Source organism: Haemaphysalis longicornis, unplaced genomic scaffold, assembly GCF_048455015.1.
Source record: "Haemaphysalis longicornis isolate Haplotype H1 unplaced genomic scaffold, Haemaphysalis longicornis Haplotype H1 scaffold_8, whole genome shotgun sequence".
NCBI classification, from domain to species: domain Eukaryota; kingdom Metazoa; phylum Arthropoda; class Arachnida; order Ixodida; family Ixodidae; genus Haemaphysalis; species Haemaphysalis longicornis.
The window spans coordinates 59,069,422-59,091,302 of NW_027526445.1; the positions used below are offsets into that span (position 1 = coordinate 59,069,422).

Sequence of the window (21,881 nt, forward strand, 5' to 3'; positions counted from 1 at the left end):
GGCCTTGCGCCATAAGCATCCAACCATCATCATCATCCAAACTCAAAGGCAGTGGTGTAACCATGCAAGAAGATTTTTGGAAGTCAACGACGCTTACAAGAAAAACGGTCCTTAAGTTTGGACATTCGCGCGACAGAGGTTTATTCAAAAGTACAACAAACTTCACATTACAAAATGTGCTAGGTATATGTTGCGCGAACAGACAGTGTACGTGAAGTGCACATGGCCGGTAGCAAGGGTGACATCGCATTCTCGCTTGCCAATGGCGATAATGTACGTTCTTCTGCCACTGTTCCACCCTCATTATAGTTCTAGGAAACATCGGATGTTCAGGCACAACGCATGGAAGACTATTCATTTCTTTTCACCAACATCAGAAGTATAGTACATAAACGTGATTCTTTGTCTGCCTTGACAGATACTTGCTCAGCCGTCGTAGTCATATTAACTGAATTGTCGCTTTGCAGTAGGCCAACTGAGAGTAGTTTACTTTGCTAAAGCTCTACAACGTGTACAGAAGTGACCGCTGCGAGTTCACCGGAGGAGGAACCCTGATTGCAGTATCAAATGACCTGGTATCATATTCCATTCCAATTACCGTCCCCACTTCTTTAAAACTTGTCTCAGTTAGCATCAGGGTGGACCACAGAGACGCAGTGTTCTGCGCATGTGCTCGGGCACGTAACGCCGCAAAAACCTTTTGTGCTGACCAGTTCGATTGTTTGAGCAAAATTATTATAATTTATCTTAGTGCTCCAATTTTCCTTTTGGGAGACTAATTTTCCCACAATCTCATCTAAAGATCAGCATATAGGAACGAATCAGTCGTAGGAAAGTCTACTATTTATTGACATGTCGAACAAATTCCACCTGTCACAACTTTGAAAAGCACCTTCACGGGTAGTCACTTCCTCATCCAATGTACTAGGCCTAAAATTGACTACGGTACCTGATTCCTTTTCTGTACTAACTGTTTTCCCCGGTTTAACCGACCACGCAGCTGCGCATTTGAACGTTCATTCCGCTCTACCGTGGCCGACCATGTGTTATAAAATGATTAAAGATTACAGCAAGGCTGGTTTTGACGAAATAGCTTGGGGCTTGTGAACATTGCCGATTCATTCTTTCCACAATTCTAGGAGCATAGCATTGACAGTAATTGCTGCTGATTCAAGGATATAGCTAGAACACTAACTGAAAAATACTTCTAACTGCGTCGGTTCGCACAGCACCAATCAGCGTGACTTACCCAACAATTAACGGCCTTTTTAATAAGAAATCCCTCATCTTTCGAAGCTGCAAGCGTTCCATGTCGAGCAACATACTTTCATCGTATCTCTCCGCAGCTTTAAAATATAAACGCGCTCTGTGAAGCACGAAACATACGTTTTTTACACAAACTCTTCCTGATTTATTAAAGACTAATCCACGGAAATTTTGGAACGTGATTACCCCTGCCCGAATCAATCATGTACCCGTGATACACCTGTACCCTCTCACCAGTTTCGCGCCGTCCTAAATAACACATTTTCCCTGTCGATTACAGATTGTACACCAACATTTCCTTCTTGCATCGTACCATGTTTGCAAAGAATGCAATTGCAAATAAATCAGAAGGCAACGGTAATATTATCCCTCACGCCGATTTCCTATCTTTCTCTTGTGTCGACGGAATTATCGAAAAGTTGCTAAAATTGACTGAAGCGTACTCATACATTGTCCTGTCATACATATTTGCACACTCCTTACGAAGTGGCGATTTTTTTTCATACTGCGGTATCGGCAAGGTGGTCCCAGTGCACAAGCCTGTTGATGTTCATTCTCCCTTTAACTATAGTCTAACTAGCCTTACTTCAGTTCCGTGTAAACTTGTCGAGCATATAATGTATTCTAATTCTAGTAGTTTCCTCAAATCAAATTTCTTTTTTTCACTTTTTTCCACCATAGCAACACAAATCTCGTAAATATTATTCCTGTGAGACCCAATTAGTGTTTACCAATTACTTATTTTCGGCTTTAGACGACCCAGTGCTCTTGGCTGCATCTCTTCTACTTTGCGAAAGCTTTCGACCCCGTATACCATTACTTCTCTTTAAGCTGAGAACACTAACGTAGACGCAAACCTACTGACATGGATTGAGTATTTCCGACATAACCGGGCGCAATATGTCAGTGCCAATGGTAACCAATCCCACTTTTACCCAGTGACGTCAGGTGTGCACAGGGGTCAGTTTTCGACCCCCCTCCAATTTCTCATATATACTAATGACCTTCCTGAGTATGCTTCTTGTTCAATACAGCTGTACGCCGATGGTTGCACAAGGTATAGAAAAATACTAACCAGTCGATGTTTGTTGCCTCCAAATTGACCTTGACAACATATATGCATGGTGCGACCGCTGGATGATGAAACTTAATACTAACTACTACAAATCAATTAGAATTGAACGGACGACTCAATCCCCAAGACCCCGGTTATTTTCTGAATGACTTGCCTTTATCCCCCATCAGGGGTAAAAAACACCTTGGTATCTACATTACTAATGACCTCACTTGGCACACTCACATTCAGCAAATAACCAGAAACGCCAAGCAAATGTATGGTTTTATTCGTCAAAGATTTTGGTAGACCTTCCACACTAAAACTGCTGCTTTAAAAACATTGGTGTGGTCCAAAAGTTGAATACACATCACCAGTTTGAGATACATAAGCTAGCGCGCCCATTTCCACATTTCAGGCACTCCAAAATCGCGCAGCACGACTAATACTTTCAAATTATTCCTGTATTGCCAGTGTCACGCAAATGAAATCTTCGTTATATCTTCCAGATCTTTCGGCTCGTAGAAAAATATCTCGTTTATCACTCTTTCACCAATTGTTTTATACAAATGTTACCCTAAAGAAGGTCTTTTCCCTCCTCCCAGCTACCTCTCAACTCGCATACACGACTTGAGAGTTGGCATACCCTAGTGCAAGACCAACCTTATTTATGATTCTTTTCTACAGAGATCCAGCAGGGACTGGAATACACCTTCCGGCCTCATTTATCTCCATCACAGATCATTCCACTTTTCAAATCGCACATTTTGCGTGTATAACTTGAGATTGTTTGCCATTTTCACCCATTACTTGCTTGTCCATAATTATTATTTTTTGGTGTCTACCCTGTGCTCTATGTAGCGCCCTAACGGCCGTGAAAATATGCGGAATAAATAAATAAGGAAATAAATACATAAATAAATAAATGATAGAAATAATAAATAAATATCCATTAAATACTGAGTGCCCCTTTTCCTAAAGCGCTCTTTTGTGGTTCTCTCTTCTTGCATGCACACATATTTCAAGTCGCCAAGCAAAATTGATACCCTTTGGCAATCAAGGTGTTTACAAATGCTCTGAAAAAACACATCTTCTTCACTTTGTCGGTTAGGTGCATAAATGCATATGACTTTTTATGCAGTGTTGAAAAAAGAGAAATCCCAAATCACAAAGCGGTCACAGGAATCCGCTACGACAGTCTAGCCAACAATGCCCAGTAATCGCCTAAGTACTAGAGCACAACCAGCCTATGTTCCCAGAGCACGGGAAATTTCGATTCGCCGTGTATATATATATACATGTATATATATATATATGTAAATATATATATATACACATATATATAAATATATATATATATATATATATATATATATATATATATACATATATATATATATATATATATATATATATATATATATATATATATATATATATATATATATATATATATATATATATATACAGAAAGAGATACGTCAGCAGTCTACGACGCCAAAGGAGGCATAGGGGTGTGGTTAGGCTCTTTTCTTTTTTACTTCGGGTAATGAAGTGAACATTTTTTTTTAAATATACAGAAGAAAGAAAGAACAACACGCGCCCAGAGTGGGGACCGAACCCACGCCTTTCGATTACATGTCGAATGCCTTACCAATTGGGCAATCTGGGCGAATGTGTTCTCCTTCGCTTTCTGGGCTATTTATATTTACTAGAAGTGTATCTGACACTTGAGGGTGGTAGCCAGCGCCACTCTGACTACACGGGAAAAAGGGGACCTTCTTTTCAACCCCCGGGGCGTGACTCCAACGTCTACAGCCTGTCATGAGCGGGTAACTGGCGGGAAGCCCTCTTATGCTACCTAGGCATCAAGGCTGCCAGAACCGAGACCCTCGCTAGGATTTCGCAGAATAATATAGTAAGGAAATGAGGGGCTCGTTCAGGAAATACAGAAAGATAGGTCAGCAGTCTACGACGCCGAAGGAGGCATAGGGGTGTGGTTAGACTCTTTTCTGTTTTACTAAGGTTAATGAAGTGAACTTTTTTTTTGAAATATACAGAAGAAAGAAAGAAAAACACGCGCCCAGAGGGGGGACCGAACCCACGCCTTTCGATTACATGTCGAATGCCTTACCAATTCGGCTATCTGGGTAACTGTGTTCTCCTTCACTTTCTGGGCTATTTATATTTACTAGAAGTGTATCTGACACTTGAGGGTGGTAGCCAGCGCCACTCTGACTACACGGGGAGAAGGGGACCTTCTTTTCAACCCCCTGGGCGTGACTCCAACGTCTCCAGCCTGTCATGAGCGGGTAACTGGCGGGAAGCCCTCTTATGCTACCTAGGCATCAAGGCTGCCAGAACCGAGAACCTCGCTAGGCTTTCGCAGAATAATATAGTAAGGAAATGAGGGCCTCGTTGAGGAAATACAGAAAGATAGGTCAGCAGTCTACGACGCCAAAGGAGGCTTAGGGGTGTGGTTAGGCTCTTTTCTTTTTTACTACGGTTAATGAAGTGAACATTTTTTTAATATACAGAAGAAAGAAAGAAAAACACGCGCCCAGATTGGGGACCGAACCCACGCCTTTCGATTACATGTCGAATGCCTTACCAATTCGGCTATCTGGGCGACTGTGTTCTCCTTCACTTTCTGAGCTATTTATATTTACTAGAAGTGTATCTGACACTTGAGGGTGGTAGCCAGCGCCACTCTGACTACACGGGGAGAAGGGGAACTTCTTTTTAACCCCCGGGGCGTGACTCCAACGTCTACAGCCTGTCATGAGCGGGTAACTGGCGGGAAGCCCTCTTATGCTACCTAGGCATCAAGGCTGCCAAAACCGAGACCCTCGCTAGGCTTTCGCAGAATTATATAGTAAGGGAATGAGGGGCTATTTGAGGAAACACAGAAAGATAGGTCAGCAGTCTACGACGCCAAAGGAGGCATAGGGGTGTGGTTAGGTGGTTAGGCTCTTTTCTTTTTATATATATATATATATATATATATATATATATATATATATATATATATATATATATATATATATATATATATATATATATATATATATATATATAGATATGTATATATATATATATATATCAAGGCACTCACAAGTGATTTCCCGACTAAATGAAGTTAAGGCTCGCCCAAAACTGCTTGAAGAACGAGTCTCAAGTATGAACACCAGTTTAGCGGCTGTCAAGTTATAAGTAAGCTTGCTGGAGAGCCTTCCTGCTAAAAGCAACACTCAACGCATTGTTGCACAAACTGTTCGTAGCGGAAATGCAACCATTCAGCGGAAATGCCATCATTGAGTGCCCGCCTGGTGGGTACGGATCCCACCCGGCGGGCATTTTTTCACCACTTTCTTTTCGACTCAAAAAATTCTTCATCTCTATCTATGACCCACCACAACCTCCCATTTGCTTTCCGAAGTTATCTGGACTGGCAACCCTTATTTTGTGCCCTATATATATATATATATATATATATATATATATATATATATATATATATATATATATATATAAATATATATATATCGCCGCGAACCAAGCATTCGGTTTGTTTGTGGGTGGCTTTTACCGCCCGGCTGCGCCGGTCTGAGTTATCTATCTGCCAAGCGCAGGAAAACAATACACCTGAACATGAATACCCCAGAAAGTGGAGGCTAAAGTAGCCCCGCCGGTAGCGTAGTGGTTATCGCACCAGACCAGTATTCTGGAGGTCGTGGGTTCGGATCCCACCTGGTGGGCATTTTTTCTCCACTTTCTTATTTCCAAATTCTTTATCTTGACCTACTACATCCTCCCCTTTGCTTTCCGAGGTCTTCTTGCGTGCCAATTCTTATTTCTGTCCTATTTTCAACGAGCCCCTCATTTCCTAATCTGATTCGCTATATATTTATATATAGATAGTGAGGGAGACAATACGGGTTGGCTCTCAATAAAACCCCAGAAAGCAAACGTGAGAATCTGGTAGGTCATAGAAACAGATGAAGAATTTTTTAAGTAAGAAATAATGCGGTGAAAAATGCCCGCTGGGTGGGATCCGAGCCTACGACCTCCAGAATACCGGTTGGTTGCCATGACGACTACGCTACCGGCGAGGCTGTTTCTCCACCACTTTCTCGGTATTTATGTTAAGGTGTTTTTTTTGTTTCCTGCACTTGGGTGTTGTAGCCTGTGCCACTCGGACTACTCGGGGTGAAGGGGACCTTCTTTTAAACCCCCTGGCCGTGACTCGAGTGTCTACGACATGTCGAGAGTGGTCGACCAGCGTTGAACCCTCTTATGCTACGTTTGGCACTAAGACTGCCAGAACAGGCGCCCTCGCTATGCATGTAGCGAATATAAAATGGGAAATGAGGGGCTCAGTGAAGTAAGATAGAATAAGTGTTGGCAGTCAAGATAACATAGGAAAGCAAAGGGGGTAGTGTGGTAGGTCATAGACACAGATGAAGAATTTTTTAAGTCATAAAGAAAGTGGTGAAAAAATGCCCACCGGGTGGCATCCGAACGCGCGACCTCCAGAATACAGGTCTGGTGCGATGACCACTGCGCTACCGGCGGAGCTGTTGGCCCACCACTTTCTCAGGTATTTATGTTAAGGTATTTTTTGTTTCCTCCACTTGGTGGTGGTAGCCAGTGCCTCTCGAATTACTCGGGGTGAAGGGGACCTTGTTTTTAACTCCCGGGACGTGACTCGAGTGTCTAGAACATGTCGAGAGTGGTCGACCAGCTTTGAACCCTCTTAAGCAACCTTTGGCACTAAGACTGCAACAACAGAGGCCCTCGCTATGCATGTAGCGAATCTGAAATGGGAAATGAGGGTCTCTGTCAATTACGACAGAATAAGGGTTGGCAGTCAAGATAACCTAGGAAAGTAAAGGGGACCGTGTGGTAGGCCATTGAAACAGATAATGAATGTAGAAAGACAGAAAGAAAGTTGAGAAAAAAATGCCTGCCTGGTTGGATCCGGGCCCAAGACCTCCAGTACAAACCTCTTGTTTCAACTTTCTGGAGTATTTATGGGTCTATATATATATATATATATATATATATATATATATAGTGAGAGCATTCGCGGCGTTACAATTATGGGATTTGGAGTGCAAGCGATACTGCAACTATCATGGCCAGTGTGAGCACCGAGGGATATGTTCCCGAATCTCCTGTACGCACGCCCTATCGCCATTACCATCTGTACATAATGATCATCATCATCGTTAGACTTGTGCTTTGTAGAACGTTCGCTCCGAGCAGGACAATAAACGTCATCTGCGAGGCCTCGTCCCTCGCTCTCTCGAGCGGTGGAGTTTTCTCTTGATCCCAACGTCGACCTCTCTTTGTCGCACCGCTGGAGCTACGATCAGGTCGGTGTTTGACGCTGGCAACTAGCACCATGCTGCACGAGAGCAGCCGTAGGGCTACCAGTGAAGCCGCTCCTGTCCAGCCCGCCATTACTACAACCACTCACCAGCGCGATCATCCGTTTTTTTTTTATATATGCCGTGGGGAAGACGTAAACAGTACAACAGGATAAGCTCCTTCGACCACTGGGACGACACGTTCAAGCTAAAGAACATTGGTTTCTCCTTGAAGAAGGTGGCCGAGACCTGGTACGACGATATTGCGGAAGGAATCTCTGACTGGAGTAGGTTTACTCAGCAACTGCGTCAGATTTTCGGCACGTCTTCTGCTAGCGCGGCTGGAGCCAAAAAGAAACTGGACGCCCGCATACAGCACCTGGAGGAAACATACGCTTCGAACATACAAGACGTCGTTGCACTGTGTCGTCGAGTTGACAAAGATATTCCAGAGGTGGCCTATCTTGAAAGGTACGGCCTATTATGAAAAGAATCGCCGCTTTCGCTTTCAGTGCCCTGGCGATTCAAAATCCCACCACCATTGCTGAAGTGCGGGTGATGTGCCAGCGCCTTGACAATCTCCAAACTTTTCGCTTCCAGCAGGATTCCTGGCCTACCAGCCCCTCTGGGAATGTGCAGCTCCACGCTTTAATACGTGCTATCATACGCGAGTAGATCTAGCAGCGTGACGCGGCCTGCACCTAGAATGCCCCTTTTTGCGCACATGGACTGCGGGACATGATCAAGGATGACCTACATTCCTCTGCCATGTTAGTCTGCTCCGCTACACATTCCCACGTACTCACAAGCTGCGTTGCGACCACCCATTCCCGTGGAGCACAACATGCACACGAATGCGCCCGCCCACTTGACCGCCCTCTCTGCGGCTTCGATACCGGCCACTTACTCGTCAACCTGGCGTCCAATGGCGTGCTCCAGGCGACGGGATGTGTGCTTCTACTGTGGCATCAGAGGACACATTTCCCCGTTTTTGCCACAGTCGAGAGCTAGATGAGCGACGAGGCTATGCCCCCTTCAAACGAGACAACCGCTCCAGCTACGCTCCTCGTAAGCGTGGGTGCTCGCCCCTCCAGCCCGTTCGTCTCCCTCTCCTGGCGCCATGGACTATCCGCGTGAATCTCGCCACATTCGACGTCGTTCCGCTTCGCCATTCTGCCGTGCCTTGTCTCCACTTCGACATGTAACCAATGCTCCCTGCCGAAAACAGGAAAACTAGGTGCTGGCGTTTTTGGAGGAAAAACTGCATCACTTGGACCGACTACCTGCTAAAATTCTGCCTGTTCTTGTGGAAGGTATTCAAGTGGAAGCATTGGTTACACTGGGGCTAGCATTTGTGTGATTTATTGTAATTTGTGTTCGCGTCTCCGAAAAATCAAGACTCCTTATTTTGGTCCTTGTTGACGTGGTGCCAATGACAATGACATCAAGTGAAATGCTTATTGTTCCTTGCCTGTTTCGTTAGGGGGACTACGCCATTACACCCAGTGTGCAGTTATTACCCCGTGCACCCATGACCTCATTCTTGGATGGGACTTTATTGCATCTGCCTCTGCCATTATCTTATATCGTCACCCGGCCATCCGTATTGCTGACATACAATATCTCAGTTGTCTAGACGTGCCATTCCCCACCCTGAAGTTGAATGCAGATCACGTTTTGGAAGCAAGATGTGAAGGCATTCTATCCATTTGTTCGGACGCATTCGCCGAAGGTGATGTTTTGGCGGTCCCGTGTACTCGATATCTGCCGCAAGGGATTGCCATCGCACAATACCTTCTTCTTCGGTTTGTGAGTGGGTCTGCAGTCCTGGCTGCATTCAACACTACAAATGAACCGGTTGTCTGGTTTTAAAGAACTACAATAGCTTTGGGGGCTGATAGCAGTCCTGCTTCAAAGTTTCTAGTGGCACGTCCACTTCAATTAGCCAATTGATAGCTTTGTCAGCGGATATGTAAGCTCTTACTGCCACGCTCAGTCCCGACCTTCCACCTAATCAAGCCAAGTTACTACTTGAAGTTTTGGTCAAGCACAGGGATTCATTGGACGTTCTTTCGCCTGGGCTCACGCAGACTCCTGCAACAGAGCACCGACTTGAAACGGACGGGTCAGCCGTGGTTCGACGCATACCATACCCAGTCACCTCATCTGAGCGCAAGATTATCCAAGATAATGATGCCGATATGCTCAAACCAAAAGTTATACGCCCATCGACGAGCTTCTGGACTTCTCCCGTTTTTTTTTGTTATTGAAAAGGATGAATCTGTACGATTCTGCGTAGATTACCGGACGCTCAATAAAATCACTCGAAAGGACGTCTACCCTATGCCCCGCATAGACGATGCCATAGACTGTTTGCAAGGGGCCGAGTAATTCTCAAACCTTGACCTTCGCTATGGGTACTGACAAATACCCATGCACAAAGCCGACAAGAAGACGGCATTTGCCACCCCAGACAGCCTGCATGAGTTTGACGTCATGCCTTTTGTCCTGTGCAACGCTCCGGCTACCTTCTAACGACTCATGGACACGGTGCTTCGTTGGCTCAAATGGCAGACTTGTCTTTGTTATTTGAACGGTGTTGTGATATTTTCGAAAACATTTTTGCAGCATCTGCAACGCCTTCCCGAACTACTGACCTGTCTGTCTAAAGCCGGACTGCAACTGAATACGAAGAAGTGCCCTTTTGCAAGCTAGAGCATGAACGTGTCGGGGCATGTCGTGTCCAAAGAGGGAATATGTCAAGACCCAGACCAGAGAGCCGCGGTTGTAAACTTTCCTCGTCCCCTCCAACTGAAAGATCTGCGGAGCTTCCTAGGACTGGCGTCGTACTTTCGCCGTTTCATTCGCAACTTCGCGACCATCGCGTCTCCTTTGAACCAGCTTTTTCGTGTCAACGTGCCCTTCATTTGGTCAGACTATTGCCAGAAAACTTTTCAAGCCCTTAATCACGCCCTTACAGATGATCCCGTCCTCTGCCATTTTGACGATACAGCGCCTACCATCCTGCGTACTGATGCCAGCGGGAGCGGCACTGGGTCCGTTCTTCTTCTTCGTGATACTCAATCCAGAGAAACGGTGGTAGCATAGGCTAGTCGCTCACTGACACCCGCTGAGCAAAACTAAACTATCACTGAACAAGAATGCCTAGCTCTTATCTGGTCCATACAGAAGTTTCGTCCATACTTGTACAGCCGTCATTTCACCGTCGTCACAGATCATCACGCCCTGTGTAGGCTCTCAACTATGGAAAATTTATTTGGGGCCTAGGCCGTTGGATCTTACGGTTACAGCAGTTTGAATTTACGGTCGTGTTCATGTCTGGTAAGAATCATTTATGTTGACTCCCTGTCGCGATGCCCACTATCTACTTCGTCGTTTCAACCTTCACCGAGCCCCGCCAACCACGTCTACTTATGGCGCCTCTAAGCCATACTTCAGTGGATGCGTTTACTGACCTGCCATCGATTCACCGGGCAGATCGTATTATCGGACTCTAATCGACCGCCTCAATGAATCTGCGCGGCCACCGAATAGCCGGCTGCGAAGCCAACTTAACAACTTCCGAAATATTGATGGAGTACTTTTCTATATGAATCGCCATGCAAATGGCGACATATCGGTGCTAGTCATACCTCGTGACCTTCGTCTTGGGGCGCTCAAAGCAGTTCATGATGATTCGACGGCTGGACATCTTGGCTTTGAAAAGACCTACGACAGCGGCCGGAGTCGGTTATTTGGCCAGGCTCATCCACAAGTGTTGCAACGTATGTCGCATCGGGTGCCCCGTGCCAACACCGCAAGCGATCTACGTCCGTTCCCGCTGTATTGTTGGACCCGGTTCCCCACCACCCATCTGTTTCTTTTGAAGCCGTGGCCATAGACCTGAATAGGCCATTACCTCTGATATCTAATGGCTGGCGCAGGATCGTAACTGAGGTCTAACACTTCTCTCGATACGCGGAGACTGCTCCCCTCCCGCCTGGCTGGGCTCACGAAATAGCCTACTTCATCTTACGCAATTTCATTTTGCGACATGGAGCCCCTCCGCTCCTGCTGTGTGACCGCGGCAAGACATTTCTCTCTCAGGTCCTTGCCGAAGTCCTTCGTGCTGGCAACCCCATTCACAAAATTTCTTCTAGTTATCATCCCAAAACAAACAGTTTTACCGAACGTTTCCACCGCACTTTGTCTGATATGATGTTTATGTCGATCAGAACCGAGCAAAGAAACTGGGACATCATCCTATCTTTTGTTATGTTTGCTTACAATTCAGCGGTTCAAAGCATGATGGGTTACTCCCCCTTATTTTTTGTTTATGGCAGCGAACCCTCTTTCGCACTGAACACCAACCTTTTCTCAGCAACCCTCTCTGCCACGTCACCATTTTATCAGCAGTCCGCCACACGTATCGCCAACTGTGGACGCATGGCAAGACTTCATAAGGATTCGAGTCAGCAAGAACGGAAGGCAAGATACGACGCATCACATCATTCTGTTCTGTTCTGCAAAGGGGGTAAGGTGCTACTTTGGACTCCGATTAGCAAATCAGGAATCTGTGAAAACTTTCTTCAATGGTAACGTGGTCCCTTACGTCGTCGTAAAACAAGTTTCTCCCGTTAGTTATCGCGTTTCTCTAATGGATATTCCTAGGGACCGTCGCTGCCGTGGAACAGAACTCGTGCATGTCGCCCGCGGCCAGGCGGCCGCCTTAAGCCGAGGCGGAAAATGTGTGAGCATTCGCGACGTTACAAAAATGTGATACGGCGTTCAAGCGATACCGCCACTATCATGGCCAGTGTGAGCACGGAGGGATATATATATATATATATATATATATATATATATATATATATATATATATATATATATATATATATATATATATATATATACATTGCAGGTAAGGTGTTCCGGACTTCGGTAGCAATAGGTCAAAACTTGGCTGCAGACACTTGGAGAACACTGAACAAGGGTTTTATCGTTCCCAACAGTTTCGAAAGGAGAACCTTTCTTCTTCGAGATCATCTAAGAATAGACAGAAAAACCCTTATACACACTTTGCCTCCGATGGCTTCCCTTTCTCCTCACCATCGCAAATTAGAACTCTCGGGGAGAGTAAGAGAGCGGGAGAGTCACAATAACATGTCCTAGCTATACCGCAGAAGGTGGGATAAAGGAAGAAAAGAGGAAGGGAGAGAGGAAAGTTGTAAATGTGAAGGAGGCACAGTTGCGGCATTGATAGACAGAAAACAGGCGCATAAAGTTCAACCAACGTGCGTAGAAAGAAAAAAGGGCGTGCTGCGTCTGGGTGCGGAGAGAGAGATAGAGAGAGAGAGAGCTACATAACATTGGGACAGTCAAACCACGAAAGCCTTAGCGAAAAGGCTGTGGATGGCAGTGAATCACGCCAACCTCAGCGTTCAATCAATGGTAATCATTGGCAAAAAAGAAGGAAAAAGAAGCATTTTTAATTGCGGTTTCAGAGCATCGTTAAACAGAGACACGTACCACATGACCCGCAGGTGGCCGAAGGAAGCTTATCGGGAAACGAAATATTCGTGGACAGCCTTGAAAAAAAGATCAGTGAGTCCTTAATGCGCGGAGGCTCGTACGGGTCCGTCTGAGTGAAATGGTACGAAACGTTTGCGTAGAAACAGATTTACGCATTGTATAAAACCACAGGTGGAGATGGATGTTTCACCTCTCCACCACCGGAGGGGCAGTTGCCACGCCGACTATCCCGCAGCTTCCCACCCCCACCGCCCCCCTCGTCTCACAGATGCTGGCACAACGCGGCTCCCCTAAGGGGCGACGGAGGTCTTCTACGAGGTTAAAACGAAGAGGAAAAAACTGTGGATTGAATATTCGATTCGCATTCAACCAAAACATCTTAGGGTGGTTATGTCAGTTTGTAAAGCAACTCAATCTCCCTGTGGTCTCATTTATTCCTTCGGCAAACTTCCGAAATTTATGTATAAAGAAATGTTCTTTTTGCTCCCACCGTATGTGGATGGAAACCGGACTGAATTAAGACGGCCTTTATTTTTCCAAAAGATTGAGCCGGGAGTCGGAGATGCCTGGAACGCGAAAGTTCGGGGAGGCCTTACAGGTGTGACTGGTGATGGGTAGACCTTTTGCGGAAAGGTGTTTTTGTTTGGCCAATATATTCCTCCTCACAGACAAGGCAGCGGTGTTTGTAGATTTCATTAGGGGTGTCACAGTTTAGGTTGTCTTTGATTCCCTATTTAAAGGTTGACCGGGTGGCCTGGTCAACAATAGTGGTCTCCATGTGGGGAGAAAGTTTACAGCGCGGCTTGTCGCATGGCCGGCAGTCTAGAGTTCGATCAGGTGCTTCTGTTTTAGCCCTTACTAAAAGGTCCTTCAAGTTCTTGGCCCATCTGTACACAGCACGGGGGGGGGTGCTGAAAAACAGCCGACAAGCGCTCACTCTGCCTGATGATATTAAAATGTCGGCTGAGGATGTTGTATACTTCAGAAGTTTTCGACGACTACGTAAGGACTAAGTTAGTCTCATGGTGTGTTTCGTTTGAGGTTTCAGCCAGAATGTCTTCTCTTTGTAAATTGCGTGCTTGGGTAATCGCTTCGTCAATAACTTCTGCTGGATATTTTTAACCAATCAGGGCGGTCTCTAGCTCCGCAGCATGTTTTTCAAAATCATCCGGTCCAGAGCGTATCCTGCCGTACCGGTGTGCTTGTGAGTAGGGTATACTTGGTTTACCCCCGCATGGAGCACCTTGAGTAATCTTGGTGACGGTACTGGCGATACCGCGGACCCCGAGCCCCCCAACATAAGCTGTGAACTACCGTGGTGACGTGTTTTTTAGGTGAAGGGTAGAAATCTCTAATGGTGGCCGTCGGAGCCTTGGTCAAGCTCCGGCCGATGGGCTCCCTGCCTGGTAGACAGGCAGGGAGCTCCGGGACCTCTTTGACTACCAGGGTAAGGTCAAAGAAGAAAGTACCCCCGTCTCCCTGCTTTTCAATGTATTATATGGCATTTTCGAAACCCCCCCCAGAAGTGATCGGCCCCCGAAAAGGGGCCTTTTTCGGGGAAGGGAAAGGAAATCGAAGTTTGACACCTTGAAAAACAGCGCAAAAACACGGACGAAGCGCTCGTGACACCTTGAAAAACAGCGCAAAAACACGTACAGCGCTCGTGTCTGTGTAACTTCTCATCGTCCGTGTTTTTGCGCTGTTTTTCAAGGTGTCATGCATACCCAACTAGCCCAAAGTCAAGCCTTAAACCGAAGTTTCCTTTCCACCCCTACCAACTATCAACGTTCCAAAACATGACAACTATCCCCGTTTTTTGGTCCTTGAATCAATAGACAAATCCAAACCCGTCTCCTCCCAGTCTGTATTCCTCGTCCCCAAGTTCCTTGAAGGAATCATTGGCAAATCTTTCGAGGCAAAAAAACTACGAACAGGCGAAGTGTTGGTTGAAGTCAAGACGGAGCAGCAAGCCACAAATATCCTGACCCAAACCCGCATGGCAGATGTGGACATCACTGTCACACCCCACCGCAGCCTCAACAGCTCGCAGGGGGTGATATCTCAGACAGATCTGCTAAGTGAAACAGAGGCCGACCTTCTGGAAGGCCTGTAGGATCAGGGCGTAAAAGCTGTCAGGAGAATCACCATCCGTCGCGACAATGTAGAAATACCAGCAAAGCACGTAATCTTAACATTCAGCAGTTCAAAACTTCCTGAGCACATCAATGCTGGTTTCATTAGGTGTGGTGTACGTCCGTACACACCTAACCCGCGCCGCTGATACAAGTGCCAGCGGTTCGGGCACGCTACGACTTCTTGCCGCGGCAAACAGACCTTCGCAAAATGCGCCGCACACGACCACCCCACTGAAAAGTGTGACTCCACCCCCTTCACCTGCGCAAACTGTCAGGGGCCGCACGCGGCATGGTCCCGCAGCTGTGAGAAGTTTCACCAGGAGAAGAAGGTAATCCACGTAAAAGTAACCGAGAACATCTCCTTCCCCGAGGCGCGAAAGAGGTTCGTCTCTTTCCCCCCGGGGAGGTACGCCGACGCAGCTCGTCGGGGGGCGGAGCGGCGTCTTGTTTCGGCGGGGACCCAGTACCACGAGTAGGACTTGGTCCCGCCCCCGCCCCCCTCTGGGATGCCTCAGTCAGCCCAACCCGCCTCCGCGCCGCTCGCTGAGCCAGCAGCGGCTGTGGTGGCAACCACGTCTCGTGGGGATACTGCTGCACCCACTGTTTCCTCCTCTCCACCGGCCCGAAGGTCCTGCGAGGGCCCGGAGGAGAAGGAGCTGGAGGAAACCGCAGCGGTTCCCACCTCCGCCGCACCGCCTGTGCCACCCGGGGCGCTCCTGACGCCCTCGGCGGTCGCGGCCAAAACGAAGGGAACCGCAAAGGGTGCCCAGTCCAAGTCAAGGGGGCCCAGTCCGCTGGGCACCCCCTTGCCCTCAGATGACGACCTAGACGTCGAACCGTTCCGGCATGCACCACAGCGGAAGGAACGGGCTCCAGCGTCAAGGTCAGTAGACAAAATGAAAAAGCCCCTTCCAAGAGTACAAGCCCCGAAAGCCGACACGTAAACACACATATACTCCAGTAGATCTAAACTTCAATAATGGGAACAGAAAATATCATGCAATGGAACTGCAGAGGCCTTCTTAAAAATCTTGATGTTTATGAGTTACTGCATTCCAATCAGCCAAGTGTCATTTGTATACAAGAAATACACTTAAATTCCAGACATACAAACTTTTTGAATAGTTACCAGGTATTTAGGAAGGACAGAGTTGGTGGTGGTACATCTTCCGGGGGTGTGGCCATCATTGCCCTAAAGTCCTTGGCGTGTCATTCTATCCTGTTACAGACCGTCCTTGGGGCTGTTGCCATTCGTACCATAATTTTCAATAGGCTAATAACTCTATGCTCAGTTTACATCCCTCCTGATTTCCAGCTCTTGAGCTCGGATTTCGAGGGCCTTGTGGATCAGCTACCCACACCTTTCATTCTCTTAGGCGACCTCAACGCACATAACTCTCTCTGGTGCTCTGCTCGCACAGATGCCCGAGGTGGCCTTATCGAAAAATATCTAACATCTTCGGGAGCATGTCTATTCAATGCAAACAAGCCTACATACCATAATATAGGACACAACAGTTATTCACACCTCGATTTGGCGATTGGCTCTGCAGTACTCTTTCCCTCTCTAGAATGGGACCTTGGCACTAACCCATATGGTAGTGACCACTTCCCAACCACATTAACATACTTAGGTAAAGGCCCGAGCAGTCCATCTTCCCATAATATGTTCAATGAAGATAGAGCGAACTGGAGTACATTTACAGAAACATCTAAACTACACCACACATCCATTGAACACCTACACGTTGAAGAAGCTACCCAACTCCTCACGGCGCACATCCTCGACGCCACCGAGAAGTCCATTCCCCACGCCTCTGGTGCCCCGCGCAATCAGAGGAGGCCGTGGTGGAATGAGGACTGTAGGCGGGCGCGAGAGGCCCAGAACAAGGCGTGGGGTATCCTTCGACGGTACCCCACGTCAGGCAACCTTATTTTGTTCAAACGGGCCAAGGCGTTAGGAAAACGTGTGCGCCGTGCGGCAAAACGAGATAGTTGGCGCACCTTCCTTACATCTATTAACTCATACACAGACACACACAAAGTCTGGACACGAATACGAAAACTAAAAGGACAACAGACTCACAGCCTGCCCCTGGTTAGTACAACAGGGGACACACTGGAAGACCAGGCTAATACACTTGCACAACACTTTCAACATGTTTCCAGCTCTGCACACTACACAAACACTTTCCTGAGACATAAAACCGCTTGTGAAAAGAAGTCCTTGCTTGACAATAACAGGTCAAAATCTGGTTACAACTCTGAATTTACTCTCTATGAGCTGAAGGCTGCCCTGAGCACATGTAAACCTTCAGCTCCAGGCGCAGATCAGATTACATACACAATGATACAACACCTACACCCAGATACTCTTGAAACACTCCTACACTTATACAACAACATATGGCTTTCGGGGCACATTCCGAAATCTTGGAGGGAGGCTATTGTAGTGGCGTTCCTGAAGCAGGGTAAGGACCCGTCTTCTCCCGCCAGTTACCGACCCATCGCCCTCACAAGCTGCCTGTGCAAGCTTCTCGAGAAGATGATTAGCAGAAGACTCGAGTACTTCTTAGAATACAATGGTCTTCTCGAGAGCTGCCAGGCCGGCATCAGGGCGGGGCGGTCTACAAATGACCAACTAGTAGGGCTAGAATCTTACATTAAAGATGCCTATCTACATAAGCAGTATTGCATGACCATGTTCTTTGATATTGAAAAGGCATATGATACTACATGGCGCTGTGGCATCCTTAGAGACCTGAAATCCTTTGGTATATCTGGTAACGTGCTGAGCACTCTGTCCAGCTACCTATCTTTACGAACATTTCGTGTCAGAGTTGGTTCGGCACTTTCAAACGTTCACTTGCAGGAGAATGGCGTGCCTCAAGGTGGTGTTTTGAGCTGCACTTTGTTTATAGTAAAAATGAATTTAGTTCGGAAGGCATAGCTACCAACAATCTCCTGTTCGATGTATGTGGACGACGTACAAATATCATTTAAATTGTGTAATCGGTACATATGTGAACGACAGATCCAGCTCGGGCAAACAAGCTTGCTCGCTGGGCAGATCATAACGGTTTTAGGATTAATTCTGGAAAGAGTACCTGCGTCATTTTCTCAAGGAGGCGCGGTATCCAACCCGACCCTGAAATAAATTGAATGGTGACTTGATTCCTGTAAAAAAGGAACACAAAGTTTTAGGCGTCGTATTAGACGAGAAACTAACATTAATCCCTCACATCAGGCAACTAAAACATAAATGCCTCAAAGCAATAAACATACTTCAGGTCCTTTCACACCACTCCTATGGCGCGGACAAGCAACTCCTCTTACGTGTCTTCACAAGCTTGATGGGGTCACGCTTGGACTATGGGAGCGTGGTTTATGGGGCGGCAACAAAAACAGCGCTGAAAATGCTAGACCCAGTGCTTCACTTGGGGCTCCGCCTTGCGTCGGGCGCTTTCCGTACAAGCCCGTACAAAGCCTATACGTCGAGTGCGATAGATGGTCCCTAGATCATCAGCGAAAATACATAGATCTTCTGTACGCTTTTAAAATTTCGTCAATAACCGACCATCCTTTCAAACCATTTATTTGTCATACACCCATGTCCCAACATCTTCTTAATCGTCCATCTATCTCTGCTCCGTTCTCACATAGGGTGAGACAGGAAGTATCAGAATTATCTGGCACCTTTTCAGACACCTACAAATCAACCCTTTCCGACTTTTTACCACCGTGGCAGCTTCGCCCCGTGTCGTGCGATTTGTCGTTTGTAGCGATTGATAAAAAACGAGTAGCCACAATTGTAATTCTTCAGCACTTCTTGTTCCTTCAAGATAAATACAAGTGTGCAGAATTTTTTAGCGACGCGTCAAAAACAGCCCGTATGGTGTCGTGTGCTGCGCACGGACCTGATTTTAGGGTATCTAACACCCTCAACTCGAAAAGCAGCATTTTTACGGCTGAAGCCTATGGCATATTTCTGGTTTTAAAGCACATAGTGCATCATAAAATTCCCAAGTGCCTCATCTTTACAGATTCCTTGAGTGTAGTACGAGCATTGTCATCTAAGCAGCTTTGTAAAAACCACGTTATTCATTTAGTTTACAAAACCATTATGTCAGCATATGCATTAAGTCTTGAAGCAATCGTAGGCTGGGTGCCAGGTCACTCGGGGATCACCGGAAACGAGACAGCAGATCAAATGGCCGCTGCTGCTGCACTTGCAAACACAGTGGACATAACAACAATACCGTACACTGACCTTAAGTCACACATTAGACAACACCTTCGCAATACATGGCAAGCACACTGGAATGAAATGGCAGACAACAAACCACACGTTATAAAGACACTCTTGGGAGCATACACCACTGACACACACAACAGGCACAATGAAGTTACCCTGCCTCGATTACGGATAGGCCACACGCATGCAACACACTCATACCTGCTCACGGGATCTCCAAGACCCTTGTGTAGCAGGTGTGGAGACGGCCTATCCGTGATCCATGTGCTACTTCAATGCAAAGCACTCCACTCAACACGACAGAAACACTTCACCGACCTCTACAGACAACACATTCCATTACACCCAGCATCGTTTTTAGGGGATGACCCCATGATTCCTGTACAGCGCACCTTTGAGTTTCTTAGTGACATCAAGTTTTTACACCTCGTTTCCTATCACGCGTAGTTGCTTTTAAACCCGATTTCATGCCACGCACCACCACAACCTGGCCTTTTACACCAGCCATCCCTATTGTCTTTTACTGAATTCACTTTTTTTTTTGTTGAACGGTTTTAGCGTTTACGGTTACATTCTTCATACCTAACCACCGTTTTCGCGTTGTTTGCCCTCGTTGGCCTTGCGCCATAAAACACCAACCATCATCATCATACTTGTTTTACATTGGCGGGGATGGCTGCTGTAGAAGTGAAGATATCGTTGACGGTCAGTGAGCTTCCTATCTAATGTTGTTGAGACTCTCTCCTGGTCCAATATGAGCCTGACGTCAAAACAGTGCATGGAATCAGTTGATTCAGTTGATTCTAAAAACGTTTCGGAGGACGGTTGCCCATCCGAAAAACGGTTGCCCAGCCGTGGCAACGTCGCTAGGAACGAGCGTGAAGCACAGAAGTGCCTGAGTGAGGATACTGCCATTCTAATAAAACCTGAAGACAAAAGTGGGGCTGTGGTAATTATGAACAACAGGAGGGTTGCAAGCTGGGCTAGTTGGAATTTAGACATTCTTGGATAAAAACCAGCGCGAATTCAGACGAAGACAGAAGGAAGTAACCACAAGGACAGCCGCTGGTCTACCAACTAAATTTTTAATATCAGAAAGGGTGAATATAAAAATTGAACACAAACAATAAAGTAATAAAAAGACAATGCGCATGGACAAACAAGTTTGCAAAGGTCACGTTGATACCAGAAGTAGATGTGAGCATGTTACAATCAAGGCACACGCAGATACGCAATCTCTTTAGGATGGAGACACATGCTTGTTTGGCTTACACACTTCTCACCTCCTTCAGCTATGTGGTATGCCTCGATGATTTCGCGGGTCGGCTTGACGGCTGTTTTTCGGGTGTCGGCGCTTGTCGGCTGTTTTAGGGGCGAAGCTCCTTAGGGCGTGGGTCTGTCCATCCTCCACGTATGTATGTAGCCACCTCTAGATTAGTTCTTGGATTGTTTACTAGATGGCGTGGCTACCTCTAGTTTAGTTCTTCGATTGTTTACTAGATGGCGGTACTTGTATATGATGAAAAGATGCGCTTGGATTGTTTACTAGATGGCGGGGAGCGTTGAAATAAAATCCGTTCGCTGTTGGCGCGCGCTCGGAGTCGCCCGATGGATAAGGCTGCAGATGTGCGAGTCCGCGAGGCAGAAGCGCTCCGTGAAGCTGCGCGACGCCGCCGCCAAGATCCTGCCGTACGAGAGCGGGAGGCCGAAGCATGTCGTCTGGCTGCGCGACGACGCCGCCAAGATCCCAGCGTTCGAGAACGAGAGACCCAAGCGTCACGGCAACGGCGCGAGGACCCTGCCGTACGCGAAGCGGCACGGCTGCGGCGCGAAGAGGATCTCCAAAACGTCAGAGAACGGGAAGCGGCGAGAAAGCGCGCGTATCGGCAGGCAGACCCCGATGCAGTGAGAGCTCGTGAGGCGTCTGCAAAACGCATCAGGCGAGCTCAGCCCCAAGGTGCCGACGCGCGGTTTAAGCGAGACTTTCTAGACGTTACGTTCGGACACAGATGTAGTGGGCGAACTTTCACTGAAGAGTCACGGTTTTACCGATGATTTCCCCTCAGGAGCTTCGCCCACTCATCATCATTCACCCCGTGGATATGCTGTGACTTTTTCTCAGCTGCCCCCCCCCCCGTGCTGTGTACAGACGGGCCAGAAACTTGAAGGACCTTTTGGTCAGGGCAAAAACAGAAGTACCTGAGCGAACTCTAGGCTACCGGTCATGCGGCCAGCCGCCCTGTAAACTTTTTCCCTACATAGACACC

At 47.0% G+C, this 21,881-nt stretch overlaps 1 long non-coding RNA gene and 1 other non-coding gene across 2 annotated transcripts in view; one reads left to right on the forward strand and one right to left on the reverse strand.

Annotated features, from left to right (window-relative positions):
• The window catches only part of LOC144149121 (uncharacterized), a 62,906-nt gene that overhangs the window by 22,328 nt on the left and 18,697 nt on the right, over positions 1-21,881 (reverse strand). The window lies entirely within an intron of this gene.
• Trnat-agu (transfer RNA threonine (anticodon AGU)) lies at positions 6,006-6,078 on the forward strand. The gene has a single exon. It is a non-coding gene; the product is annotated as a tRNA-Thr (tRNA).